The following is a 14784-nucleotide window of genomic DNA, read 5'->3' as shown; positions in this document are numbered from 1 at the left end:
AATGTTTTATTTATTTCTAGGAGAGAGAGAGAGACAGCGTGAGCAGGGGAGGGTCAGAGAGAGAGGGAGTCACAGACTCTGAAACAGGCTCCAGGCTCTGAGCTGGCAGTCAGCACAGAGCCCGACGCGGGGCTCGAACCCACGAACCGTGAGATCATGACCTAAGCGAAAGTCGGACGCTTAACCGACTAAGCCACCCAGGCGCCCCCATTCCTTAATTTTTGTTTTTCTAAGTATTTATAAAGACTTAAGGAAAAAAAAAACACCAGTGTGATAAGGTTTGCCCTGAATTAGTAGTATTGCCGCAACATCCATTTCCTGATTTTGACCAGGCAGTACAGCTACATAAAATATCATCGTTGGGGAAAACTGGGTGTGATACAGTAAAAACTAAGCCCGGGTCTTTGTGCTGGGTTCCCAGTGCACAGTCCTCAACCCTCTGGAGATCTCCAGAGCTTAGAGTGTCTACTGTATGCCACTAATGTCACTGGGGGCTCCTAGATGGCTTCGGGGTGGGGGCTGGTCGCCAGAAAGACCAAGACATGGTTAGTGGGTTGGAACTTTCAGCCCCAACCGCACCCCACGCGGGACATCTGGGGAGGAGAGAGGGGCTGAGGTTGAGTTAATCACCAGTGTCCAGTGGTTTAATCACTGTGGCTGCATAGTGAGACCTACATAAAAGCCCTAAGCCCCCTCCCCCGCCCCATCCCTTGTCCTATGCGTCTCCTCCATCTGGCTGTTCTTGAGTAGTAACCTTCAGAACCACCCAGAAAACACACATCAGGTGCCTCCCGGAGTCCCGTGGGCTGCTCTAGTCAATTATTGAACCCGTAAGGGAGGGGGACTGTGGAAACTCCCCAACTTTGTAGCCAAGTCAGACAGAGGTGTGGGTAACCTGGGGACCCGGGGCGTGGGCCTGGCATCAGAAGCAAGGGCCCTCTTGTGGGAAGGAACCCTTCACCTGTGGGGTCTGACGCTAGCTCTGGGTGGTTAGTGCCAGATGAACACTCCACTGGAGTGTCCCTCAGAGAACTGGTTGTTGGTGTGAGAAAACAAACCCAGGTGTCCGGCGTCGGAAGTGCTGGGGGTAAAAGCATCATGCTGGGGACTCTCAGTCCTAGTCGTGTGACTTCTTTTGAGTCTTAAACTATTTCCAAATGGAAAAATTGTAATTTTGTTTAAAAAACAAAACAAAACAAAACAAAAAAAACATGGGATACCTGGGTGTCTTAGTTAATCATCTGACTTCGGCTCCAGTCAGCTCAGAGCCTGCTCAGGATTCTCTCCACCCCCCCCCCACCCCCCACCCCCATTGGGAGTCTGGAGGCGTTGTCTGCAGACCGGCTGACTCCAAACCTGCAATAATGAAAGCGAGCATTTATGGAGCGCTTACTGTGTGCCAGGCACAGTCATGAGAGCTTTATCAGATGAGTTCACTTAGTTTTCACATCCACCTTAGGAAGAAGGTATTATTAGTTAGCATTCTGAAGCCCAGAGAGGTTCAGTAATTTCACAAGATCACACAGCCAGTGTGGCACAACGGGAATCAGAGCCCCGGCCACCCAGCATGAGGTCTTTACCTCACGCTACAGAAGCAGAGCGTGACACAGGCCTGTCCTCGGGCGGTGGTCACAACAGGTGGGTCCTATGAGAGTTAATAACAGGAACTCGCTACAGTGTAGCCAGGAGGGGTGGGCAGGGATGGACTTGACCTTACACAGACTTGACCTTGTGCAGGGATACTACTGCAGCCTGAGGAAGGAACTCTGCGCATCTCCCCCACCCCACCAGCAACAGCTCAGCCGGTGAGAAGCCACCACACTTCCGACTCCCAATAAATGGCAGTGGACTTTAGCTCAGGCCAGCCTTCCCGACGGTCTCCTGCCCTCCTTAAAAAGTGTGCCTCCCCTTTGTTCTGGGACTTTCCAGCGGTTTTGCCGCCACTCACTTGTCCAAGATTGCAATTCTCTTTTATTCCCAAGTCCATCTTTTGCTGGTTAAAAAAAAAAAAAAAAAAAAAAGGCAGAATTTTTTTTGACATCCCTTCAAGGGATATCACCAGCCTGCACTGCAAGCAAAGCTGATTCTGGTAATTTCCGTGTCCCTGCGTTTGCCCCAAGTCCTGGGTTCCCCGGAAACGAACTCTGAGACAGGGAGCTATGTGCAAGAGTTGGCCAGGGAGGGCTCCGGGGTGCAGAGGCCTGGGGGAGGGGGCAGCTGATATGCCGCGGGACAGGAAGTGAGGCCTCTGCACCCCCCCCCACACCGAGCCCACCCCCTGGGGCATCCTGGCCCCAACTGACGCAAAGGGGTTATTAGGAGTTGAAATGCTGCTCCAAAAAAGATGAAGCTCTAACTCCCAGGACCTGACCTTAGTTTTAGAAACAGGGTCTCTGCCTATGATCAACTTCAGACGAGGTCGGTACGGGTGAGGCCTGGTGCAATATGACTGCGCCCTCACAAAAAGGGGAAATGTCAGCAAAAGGCCCAGACGCGCAAAGAGGGAAGATGAGGCGAAGACACAAGGAGAGTGCCATTTACGAAGCGAGGAAGTCCTGAGGTCATTAGAAGCCCAGACGCAGGCCTGGGACAGGCTCTCCCCCTTCCACCCCCCCCCCCCCCCCCCCCCCCCCCCCCCCCCAGTGGAACCAGCCCTGCCGACGCCTCCACCTCAGGCTTCTGGACTCCAGAACTATGAGGAAACTCGGCTGGTGGGAGCCCTGACGGCAGCCCAGGAAACTAACCCCGGGCCTGGCCTTGGCACCCCGCAGCGACCGATGACTGGCCAGCGGGGGGAGGCATGACTCTGGCATCGCCGGGGAGAGACCTGACAGCCCAGGACCTAGGTGGGCTCGTCAACCCCAGAGAGGCGTTCTGGGGGGAGCATGCCCCCCCCCCCCAGCAGCGGTACCCGCCTACAAGCTGTAACCACACCAAGCGCATGTCTTGGCACTTTCTGCTGTCAGTCTTCTCTTTAAGAAGCACTCCAGAGGGCACCCGGGTGGCTCAGTTGGGTTAAAGGTCCAGCTTCAACTCAGGTCATGAGCTCAGGGTTCACGAGTTCAAGCCCCGCACCGGGCTCTGTGCTGACAGCTCGGAGCCTGGAGCCTGCTTCGGATTCTGTGTCTCCCTCTCTCTCTGCTCCTCCCCCACTCATGCTCTGTCTCTCTCTCAGAAATAAACATTAAAAAGAAGAGGAAGAAGCACTCGAAGGTCAGAGAAGCAGAGGTCCCACATCCACTGCCCAACCCAGGCAACCTGAAGCCGCAAGGCCAGCCGCCCGGACTGCAGCCGCAATGTCACAGAGCACACACGCCAGGGTGCCCCTCCAACTAGGCCACAGAAGCCACCGCGGCCCCGTGGTTCCAGTGTCACCCCCACGGCACCGGGAGAGACACCGCTTCAAGGCACGTTTCATTTTCCTGGAGAGTCTGCTGGAAGGGGGGGCCCAGCCCAGCCCAGAGGCCCGGCCACAGAGGTCGCTCAGCACCACGCAGTCCACACGGACAGCAGGCGGCTGTCTACACGGGACGGGAAGCAGCCGTGGACCAAACTCCAAATGTCAGCAACTCTGCAGCGTTCCACCACACAGTCCAGGCAGCCGGGCATGTAAGTCTTGCCAACAGCATTTTGTGCTGAAGGATGGAGACCCAGGAGTGCACGATGGGTGGCTCCATTCATGTATGAAGTGCAGCCCCGGGCAGGGCAGGCTCGGGCCCCTAGACGCCAGGGCGGTGGTTGCCTTTGGGAGACAATGACTGGGAGGGGGGCCCCAGGGGGTTGGGAATGGGGACCCATTCTGGTTTTGAGGCGGAGCCTGGTTAAACCGGAGAGTGCAGTTTGTGAAAATCTGCCAAGTTTTACACTTACGATGGGTGCACTTTTTTTTTTTTAATTTTTCAATGTTTATTTATTTACCTTTTTTTTTTTTGAGACAGAGTGTGAGCAGAGCCAGGCCGCCTCATCGAGATCCACCTGACACTGACCCAGGGCCACCCTGCTCGGCCCCTAGGATGCCTCTGCCTCCCAACGCCACTCCCCACCCGCACCTGCCACCTGCCGGCTGGAAGTCAGCTGACACTTCATGGTTGACCAGGAACAAATCAACCAATGATCGACCAAGTGAGCAAGACCCAGACCCACATCTCCACACCAAGCAGGGGGCACCCCGCCCGGAGTCCCAGAACCCAGGTCTCCCCTCCCTTATGGCCTCACAGCACTGGCCTTAGCTCCTTTCCTGGACCTTCAATTCCCCAAACACAACCACCAGGCCTGACACACCTGGCCGTCCCCCAACACGGAGGGGACGGACTTCTATTAAATTTCTTCTCCGAGCCAGGGACTCTGTGTGCCTTGAATCATCTCACGATGCGGCGAGGGAGGAGTCGTCAGTCACATGGCTCCCTGGAGGAGGCAGCAGGTGCATTAGAGGGCAGGCGGAGGGGGGAGCCCGGGGCGCGGAAGTCCGTGTACCTTCTAGAGCTCTGGATTGGCTGGGAAGGCGGCTTTGGGTGGCTCAGGCGGTCGAGCATCTGACTTCATGAGTTCCAGCCCCGCATCAGGCTCTGTGCTGACAGCTCGGAGCCTGGAGCCTGCTTCTATGTCTCCCTCTCTCTCTGCCCCCTCCTCTACTTGTGCATGCGCTCTCTCGCTCTCTCTCTCTCAAATAAAAATTATTTTAAAACGTTAAAATTTTTTAAAAAATAAATGAAAATTCCTTAAGAGATGGCCCGTGCAGGAAGGATACGCAGACCCTCCTCTGTCCCCCTGAAAGCAGGAAATAAATGGCCCATGTGAAAGGTGCCCTCCCTGTACTGGGAGGTGAAGAGATGCCCTTATTACCAGGTATAGGAAGTTCAGGGGCGAGAAGGTTGTATAATCAACCCTTGTTACTTTTTATTAATTTGCCACCCCTAAATTCTAAGGAATTTAAAATTCCTTACTAACTGAAGCTCCCAAAGTTAAGCTTTCTTTTAAAATTTTTTTAAATTTTATTGGAGAGAGAGACAGAGAGGGAGGGAGGATCGGAGCGGGGCGAGGGGGGGGGTGGAGAGAATGAGAGGGAGGGGGCAGATGAAGAGAGACAGAATCCCAAGCAGGCTCCATACTCAGCGTGGAGCCTAATGCGGGGCTTGATCCCACAACCCTGGGATCATGACCTGAGCTGAAATCAAGAGTCTGATACTCAACCAATGGAACCCCTCAGGCGCCCCCCACCCACCCAAAGTTAAGCTTTATTTATCCTGCCAATTTCTTATAGATTCACGGTGTCTTTGTCTCAAAAGTATAAAAACTGTCTGCCTTGGTCATTTCTTCAGGTCTCCACTTTATCACTGGGCCACCGTGGGCTCCTAATACAACTCTGGGGTTGGGTTTTTCTCCTCCTGTTACTCTGCCTCACATCAATTTAATTCTTCATCCAGCCAGATGATCTTGAGGATGGAGAATCTGCCCTTCCCTTCAGCCCCACCGTGTGGGGAGGGCTGAGGGTGAGCGGGCCCACGGCAGAGACAGGGGTCAGCACGGAGGTGCCCGGAGCGGAGGTGACACGGGGGCCTCACGTGACAACCTGCAAGGACAGCGGAGTGGATGTCTCCGGGCCTCAGAAGGGAGGTGGGCATGGGAGAGGAACGCTCTGGAAACGCGGAGGACCACGGGTGCGCTGTAAGGAAGATCCGCGTAAAAGCGCGGCCGCGAGGTTCAAGCCTGCAGTGTTGAGGGCTCAACTGCAGTTCCCTGAAGCAAAATAAAAGCCCTCATTCATCATTTCTGGCCATCACCGCGGCGTGCACGCTCCCGCCACGGCCAAGGTCCACCGAGGAACGGCTGGCTCCTTGTATGAATAGTTAACAGCTCACCAAGCTGGTGGGGGCGGCTCCCATCGCCGCTGGGAGGGAGGGACAGCATCGGTGACAACCAGGACAATTAACACGCGGGAAGCACCTACTGGGTCCCACGGGCACCACGCGCCCTGTCTCATTCACACCTCACAACAGGCTGTCCCCTCTCAAAGGAAAAGGGGTAGAGGCTCACAGGGGTGCTTTGCTCAAGGCCACAGCCACCCACCAGCAAGGGGAGAGTCTGGGATTCAAACCCAGGCAGGCAGACAGACGCGCTGCTGAGCTCAGTGGTTTCACGACTCAACAGTTTCATCAGGCCTTTGTTCCAGTCCCTATCATGTCACCAACACTTCCCCCCACTATTCAGTTCGTCCAGGAGCCCCAGATCTTAGCGGCGGGGTGACTATTCCAGTTGGGATGATCAGGACAACGGTCACCAGCAAAAAAACCCCCCGAGGTCTAGGTGTGGTTCCAGAGCCCTCAGGGCAGGGAAGCTCAGCCCTCCCTGGTCGGACCCCTCCAGCACACCACTGGCCCTGCTGAAAGCAGAGTCTGTCTGCCCCTGTCCTGGTCAGACGAGCCTCAGGAAGCCCATGTCCCTCCGAGTGGCCCAGACTGTAAGCGGAGAACCTGAGGGCTGTGAGCAGCCGTGTTCTGGCCTCTGTGGAGAAAGCCAGTCTGTAAGACCCAAGAATGAATCGAGGCAGATGCAAGAGAGGCAAACAAAAATTTCTGTGAGGTTTGAGCCCCCGGTGCTGGGGGTCCCTGAGGCATAATTCTACTGCCATCTTGGAATTAGAACAAATTTCTCTGTTTCCTTAAACTACTTCAAGTCGGCTGCCTACGCTATGGACCCAAAAGAATCTCTAGACATACACCTACCTGCTTTGACAGGATGCACCCTGAACTCCCCCTCCCTGACACTGTGCTCTGTCATGACTAGATTCAGCTGTGAATAACAGAAAACCCCCAAAACAAACAGCCTAAACAAGACAGGAATTTAATTCGCTTTTACATACGTGAGGTCTGGAGATAGGGTGCCAGGGCTAAGGTGGAACTTCATAATCATGGAGACCCAGCCTCCTTTCATATTATTGCTATCATCTTCAGTATATAACTGTGGCCCAAGATGGCTGCTGCAGCTCCAGCCATCATACCTACATTCCAGTCGGTAGTGAAAAGGAAGAAGGGGTTAGAAAAACGTTTTTTAAAGGCAATTCCTAGAAGTCCCATACACCACTGTTACTTCTATTAGTCAAAATGTAATCACAGGGCCACAGGTCAGGGAAACATAGACAGGGTTGTTCTTGCTGGGCTCTGAATGTGTCCATTTAGTTTGTCTTGCCAAGGAAGAAAGGGGTATGGATAGGGGAGGAATCTTTTCCAAAACCCTATCCCTGCTGCAGAGGTGGAGGGCATCCTGAACCTCAGCCCCTGAGGCCCTCCACACTGAGAAGTTTCCTGACAGGAGCTTGGAGATTGGATTCCACCGAAGAGAAATCAGTGGGCCAGTGGGTGTAGCCCACCTGTGGCAGGTGGCAGCCTGGGGGCCTAGCACAAGGCCAAGGATCTCCTGCTGGGCCCTGCCCTTCTGCCTTGTTAATCTGCTGGAGGCCAGTCTGGTCCCTTCTATGCCAGAGAGAAAGCACCCCAGTCCCGCCCGGGGGCAAAGTGCCTTCTTGACTGGCTGGGAGCCGACAACTAATCAATAATCCAGTCTCTCCACGTGGCAGCCACAGTGACGGTTTACTGGTGACGTGGCAGCCACAGTGACGGTTTACTGGTGACCGCCAGGAGCTGTAGGTGAGGCGGGGCCCCGATCTCCCACACCTCCCCCACCCCCAGAGATGGAAGGCCCAGCCCCCAACCCGTCACCCAGGCCCTCACCCGCCACCTACACCTCCACCACCACCAGGAGGTGCACACCCAGCGGGGTTCTGCAAGGCAGGGGGAGAAGAGGGGGTGTAAGAACTAGACTGAGAAGGGGCACCTGGGTGGCTTAGTCGGTTAAGCGTCCGACTTTCGCTCAGGTCATGATCTTGCGGTTCGTGGGTTCGAGCCCCGCGTCAGGCTCTGTGCTGACTGCCAGCTCAGAGCCTGGAGCCTATTTCGGAGTCTGTATCTCCCTCTCTCTCTGACCCTCCCCTGCTCACGCTGTCTCTTTCTCTCTCTCTCCTAGAAATAAATAAAAATATTTAAAAAAAAGAAAAAGAAAAAGAACTAGACTGAGAAGATGTGTCCCCAGTCAGCTTCCACAGCAGTGTGTGGCAGGCGGCACAGGTAACAAAAGCTCGACACTGCCGCGGCCAGAGCAACAGGGTCACAGCCGAGCCACAGGAAGAATCCGGTGGCCATGGGAGGACGGGCTGGAGGTGCAGGGACAGGAAGACAAGTTGGGGGCCTGAGCTTCTGGGAAAAGAGCAGAGGGTGCCCTGGCCTGTGCGGTACCTTGGCAACTACCAGCACTAACCAGTCCCTTAGCCCCATCTGTCAGCACTCTGACGGTTCTCTAGGGAAGAGGAATTGGGGGTGAGAGCGGACACCATCAGGCATCTTTCAGGCACCTGGAGGAAAGCGGAGGGGTGCTCCAGGCAAAGGGGACAGCAGAGGCACAGCCAGGGCTGTACCCTTCTCGTCGTGTCCCTGAAACCATCAGGCAGGTGCAGGCTAGAGCTGCCTTCTGGAAGGCACGCGGTTGAATTTCAAATACATTATGCTGAGTGAAAGGAGTGTTCAAATTGTGCTAAAAGAATCCATTCAGATGACAAGAGTGTGAGGGAGGGAGAGGGAGGGAGGGAGAGAGAGAAAGAATCTGAAGCAGGCTCCAGGCTCTGAGCTGTCAGCACAAAGCCCAACGCGGGGCTTAAACCCATGAACTGTAAGATCACGACTTGAGCCAAAGTCAGACGCTTAACAGACTGAGCCTCCCAGATGCCCCAACTATTACTACTTTAGAATTATCAGTGGAGGGGGGCGCCTGGGAGGCTCAGTCAGTTGGCCATCCAACTTCGGCTCAGGTCATGATCTCACAGTTGGTAAGTTCAAGCCTTGGTCTGGCTCTGTGCTGACAGCTCGGAGACTGGAGCCTGGTAAGGATTCTGTGTCTCCCTCTCTCTCTGCCCCTCCCTGCTCGCCTTCTCTCTCTCTCTCTTTCCAAAATAAACATTAAAAAAAAAAATCATCAGTGGCGCTTCTGCCCTCCAAATGCACAAACCTAGACCCACCCTTGCAAGATACTGACCTAGTGGGTCTGGAATGGAGCCCAGCCACCTGTACGTTCATAAAGCGCTGAGGATTCTGACACCCAGGAGTGAAAAGTAGCTCTCTGACCTATAACGCACTGCTCATATCAATCAATCAGATATGTGCTCAGGGCTTCCTCTGGGCCCCTGCCTGGGGCTTCTGGGCTGCACAGCCGAACACAGCGGGACCCTTACTCTTGGTAACGCAGAGTAGTTGTGGAGGCATTGCCTCAACTGGACGTGACGGGCACCACAAAAGCAAGTACAGCGCCCTGGGGGCACGGGGGGTCGGTGGAGCCTTATCGAAGGGGCTGTAGAGGAAGCTTCAGTAATCCCTGAAGGACTAGATTCTGCCCGCCAACTAATTGGGGGAGTGTGGCCGTGGCCTCATATGGAGCGCACACGCCTCCATGCACCCGGGCAGAAATTCAGAATGGAAAGGTCAACAAAGGTCAGAATACAAAGGACTTCGAATACCAGACAAAAATAGTCATCGGTTTCCTCTGAACAATAGAAAATAATTCAGGGAAGAAGCGGTCAACATAGCTGTTGTGCCGGGTGTATGGAATCGTTGAGTCACTATCCTGCACACCTGAAACTACTATGACACCATCTGTTAACCAACGGGAATTTAAATTAAAAACTTTAAAAAAATCCTGCGTCAAGACAATCCATTTTTGGTAAGGAATGCTAAAATCAGTGACTCTCCAAATATATGACTATTATATTCTCACCTAGCTTTTCTTTAGTTAATAGCTCATAATACCCAAGTTTCAAGATACAATTTTGAAGCATTCCCACAACTCAATATACATTAGTTACATTGAGCTTCAATACAGTTCCTAATCCAAAGCTACCAAATGACGACCAGCTGAAGTCAGTATCATGTAGGCAGTGCCAAACACGTGAAAATACTCTATTATCCTGTCTTTTTGCTTTTTAACGTAACTGCTAGAATATTTTAAAACGTATATGGTTCACGTTATATTTCCATTGTTGGGTGTTGATTCCCACTTCCCAAGGGCGGGCACATGGCTCTCAGTTCAGCCTAAGCGCACATATAAGGGACTGATTTTAAACCTCTGGGGAAGGGAGGTGGAGTATGATAAACCACAGTAAAAATTTAAATAGTAATAAGTAGCATTGAACTTGAGTGCGTACCATAAACCAATGCGTCTATATTATCTCAGTTGAATCTGCCTGGTGTCCTTGTGTAGGGGGGCACCTACTGCTGTGTAACAAATTACTCAGAAAATCCATGGCTTGAAAAGTTACGGTGACACTCAGTTTCTGTGTGTCGGGAATTTGGGGTCCGCTTACCTGGACGGTGCTGACTCAGAGCCTCTTGCGAGTTTTCATGAGGATGAGGGGTGAAGCTGCAGTTAACTCAACCGAGGGCGTGTTTGGGGTGGAAGACCCACTTTCGGGAGGGCTCATCCCCGTGGCTCTTGGCAGGAGGCGCCGGTCCCCCGCCAGCCACACCGCTCCATGGGGCAGCTCTTCGGGGCTGGGGAACGAGGACAGAAGGGCACGAGGCTGGGGAGAGAGGTGAACTGGGGTGGGGGGTCCGGAGGCCGCCTCAGAGGCTGCAGGGCTGGGAGACTGGGGGAGGCTGCGGGAGAGCCTCGGCGGCACCCACCACTCGGTGCCTTAGCCGCCAGAGAAACGAGCCCCAGGGTGGCGTTAAAGCCCCTTTCCTCCTCCTCCGGGCTGGGACTTCCAGACTGAAGCCCATTCAAAAAGGACAAATCCTGATTGGCCAAAGGCTGAGCCAATCAGATGCTCCCGTTCCCAGGGCTGGTCATGTGACCTGGTTCTGGCCAATGCGAGTGAGAGGACGTCTGCCGGAGGCTGACGGGAAATGTCTTATTGGCTCTTGAAGAGAGCTGGCGATGGAATGGCCCTTCGCCTCACGTTGTTGGCGCAGGTGGTGGTTTTTGGCCTTGTGGTTTCATGTGTCAAGAGCTGGTAAGGGAGAGGCAGAACCTGGGGTTTCAGTGCCATCACTGACCCACTGTGTTAACCAGCTCAGGGACCGCCCTGTCATGGGAATCCCCGCTACACCCAGCAGTGCGTGTCAGAGTGTCAAACCGCTTCGAGTTGGGGCACCCATCTCCTGCACCCAAACTGATGTTTTTAAGGCTGGTTTTCTCATCCGATCATAGCCCAGGCTCAGTTAAGCGTGGGATTGCGCGAGGAACGGGGCACGGGTGGCAAGATGCAATGGCCATTAAAATGTTTTAAAATACGAAATGGACCTCAAGGGGAAGAAGCCCCCACCACCGCCCCACACCTCCCAGTGAGACTTGAAGACTGGACTCGTCACCATCGTAGACTCCTCAGCTCTGCGAGAAGACAAGAATTTTTCAATTTTTCAATTTTCAGCTCTGTGAGAGTGAGGCAGTTGTGAAGACATAGATGTCTTCCAAACATCTGGGCTAGTGGAATATCACCATTAACCTCCAAATGGGATATAAAGTGACAGGTCAGGAAGTCCAAACGATGGCGCAGGTTCAAAGCCAGCCTGGAACGACTCAAACCAAAATTTTTCTATTTCTATCCTGCGTGTTTCTTTATCTTGGTGGGTGACAAACGTTGCCTGCTTTGTGTTTACTTATTTACAGTCCCGTTATTCATAACTTTCCACAGTGGAAGTGTCATAGCCAATGAGGTCTATCCGAGGCACGATTATAATAGAAGTAGAAATTATTCTATTAGAGGGGCGCCTGGGTGGCTTAGTCGGTTAAGCTCCGACTTTCGCTTAGGTCATGATCTCACAGTTCGTGGGTCCGAGCCCCGCGTCGGGCTCTGTGCTGACTGCCAGCTCAGAGCCTAGAGCCTGTTTCAGTCTGTGACTCCCTTTCTCTCCGACCCTCCCCTGCTCACGCTGTCTCGCTCTCTCTCTCCTAGAAATAAATTTTTTAAAAAAAGAAATTATTCTTTAGAAATTGCTATGAGAGGGGCTCCTCGGTGGCTCAGTCAGTTAAGCATCCGACTTCGGCTCAGGTCATGATCTCACGGTTCGTGGGTTCGAGCCCCGCGGCGGGCTCTGTGCTGACAGCTGGCTCAGAGCCTGGAGCCGGTTTCAGATTCTGTATCTTCCTCTCTCTCTGACTCTCTCTTCCTCTCCTCAGATTCTGCTAATGATCTGCTTCCCTTGCTGATCCTCTCCTCAGATTCTGCATCTTCCTCTCTCCCTCCCCTGCTCGTGCTGTCTCTCTCACAAATGAATAAAAATTAATTAAATAATTAATTAATTAAAAAAAGAAATTGCTCTCGGAAATTGCTAGCAGAAAACTTTCCCCCCAAATCCTAGCACTCACATTTCCTTTGCATTGTGAAAGTTTTGACCATGTTAAAGGTGCTTCTTTATACTCATAGGGATATATATATGTATATCCTATGTATCATATCATATATATCATATACGTATATACTATATATACTTATACATATTTGATATACATAGCTATCTCATACATATATATATATGATTGCAAGACTTTGCCTTGAAACTCGGCTGTTCTAACTGCTGGTAACAAAGACTTCAGCAACACAAGAAAGAGAAAATATTCCGACGTCTCCTGCACCTTCAGAAAAGCAGAGACTCTTTGCCTCATAAAACTGTCCTTGTAAATGTATTTCTAACAAAGGAGACTTGTCTGTAAGACACCCAGACTTCAAAGACTGATGTCGCCACATCCTCTGAGAGCCACCTTTAAACTCCCATTGTTAGTTTGCTAGAGCTGCTCTGACAAAATATTACTGAATAGCTAAAACATCAGAAATTGTTTCTCTCGGGCTGGAAGTCCAAGATCAGTAGGGACCGACTTTGGCCTCTCTTTGGCTTAGAGATAGGCAACATCCCGCTGTCCTCAGATGGCTTTGTCTTATGTGCACATATCCCTGGTGTTGTCTTGTCTTCCTATGAGGACTCTGATCCTGTTGGATTAGGGCTTCACCCTTGTGACCTCATTTAAAGTTCATTACCTCTGAAATCGAATCAGTGATCAAAAATCTCCCAACAAATAAGAGCCCAGGACCAGATGGCTTCCCCGGGGAATTCTACCAGATGTTTAAAACAGAATTAATACCCATTCTTCTCAAGCTATTCCAAAAAATAGAAAGTGAAAGAAAACTCCCAGACTCATTTTATGAAGCCAGCATCACTCTGATTCCCAAGCCAGAAACAGACCCAGCAAAAAAAGAGAACTACAGGCCAATATCCTTGATGAATACGGATGCAAAAATTCTCAACAAGATACTTGCAAATCGAATTCAACAGCACACAAAAAGAATTATCCACCAAGATCAAGTGGGATTCATTCCTGGGTTACAGGGCTGGTTCAACATTCACAAATCAATCAATGTGATACATCACATCAACAAAAGAAAAGATAAAAACCATATGATCCTGTCGATAGATGCTGAAAAAGCATTTGACAAAATACAGCATCCCTTCTTAATAAAGACTCTAGAGAAAGTTGGGATAGAAGGAACTTACTTAAACATCATAAAAGCCATCTATGACAAGCCTTCAGCTAACATCATCCTCAACGGGGAAAAACTGAGAGTTTTCCCCCTGAGATCAGGAACATGACAGAGATGTCCACTCTCACCACTGCTGTTTAACATAGTGCTGGAAGTCCTAGCATCAGCCATCAGACAACAAAAGGAAATCAAAGGCATCAGAATTGGCAAAGAGGAAGTCAAACTATCACTTTTTGCAGACGACATGATACTCTACATAGAAAACCCAACAGACTCCACCAGAAGCTTACTGGAACTGATCCAAGAATTCATCAAAGTTGCAGGGTACAAAATCAACGTACAGAAATCGGTTGCATTTTTATACACCAACAATGAAGCAACAGAAAGAGAAATCAAGAGGCTGATCCCATTCACAATTGCACAAAAATCCATAAAATACCTAGGAATAAACCTAACCAAGGATACAAAAGATCTGTATGATGAAAACTACAAAAAACTTATGAAGGAAATTGAAGAAGACACAAATAAATGGAAAAACATCCCATGTTCATGGATAGGAAGAATAAATATAGTTAAGATGTCATTACTACCCAAAGCTATCTACACATTCAACGCAATTCCAATCAAAATTGCACCAGCATACTTCTCAAAGTTAGAGCAAACTATCCTAAAATTTGTATGGAACCACAAAAGACCCCGAATAGCCAAAGTAATACTGAAAAATAAAACCAAAACGGGAGGTATCACCATCCCAGACTTTAACCTCTACTACAAAGCTGTCATCATCAAGACAGTATGGTATTGGCACAAAAACAGACACATAGACCAATGGAACAGAATTGAGAACTCAGAAGTGGACCCAAAAGTATACAGCCAACTAATATTTGACAAAGCAGGAAAGAATATCCAATGGAAAAAAGACACCTCTTTAACAGATGGTGTTGGGAGAACTGGACAGCAACATGCAGAAGAATGAAACTAGATCAATTTCTCACACCATACACAAAAATAAACTCAAAATGGATAAAGGACCTCAATGTGAGACAGGAAACCATCAAAACCCTAGAGGAGAAAGCAGGAAACAACCTCTTTGACCTCCACCGCAGCAACCTCTTACTTGACACATCCCCCAAAGCAAAGGAATCAAGAGCAAAAATAAACGATTGGGACCTCATCAAGATTAAAAGCTTCTGCACGGCCAAGGAAACAAC

At 51.0% G+C, this 14784-nt stretch overlaps 1 long non-coding RNA gene across 1 annotated transcript; it reads left to right on the top strand.

Annotated features, from left to right (window-relative positions):
- The first annotated feature begins 3414 nt into the window (after positions 1–3414).
- LOC120240609 lies at positions 3415–4331 on the top strand. The gene is made up of 2 exons (XR_005530663.1): positions 3415–3609; positions 3939–4331. It is a non-coding gene; the product is annotated as an uncharacterized LOC120240609 (long non-coding RNA).
- The last annotated feature ends 10453 nt before the right edge of the window (positions 4332–14784 follow it).

This window comes from Hyaena hyaena, unplaced genomic scaffold (genome assembly GCF_003009895.1).
Source record: "Hyaena hyaena isolate Hyena2069 unplaced genomic scaffold, ASM300989v1 scaffold_9, whole genome shotgun sequence".
In the NCBI taxonomy this organism is placed as follows: domain Eukaryota; kingdom Metazoa; phylum Chordata; class Mammalia; order Carnivora; family Hyaenidae; genus Hyaena; species Hyaena hyaena.
This window is presented reverse-complemented; position numbering and strand designations above follow the sequence as displayed.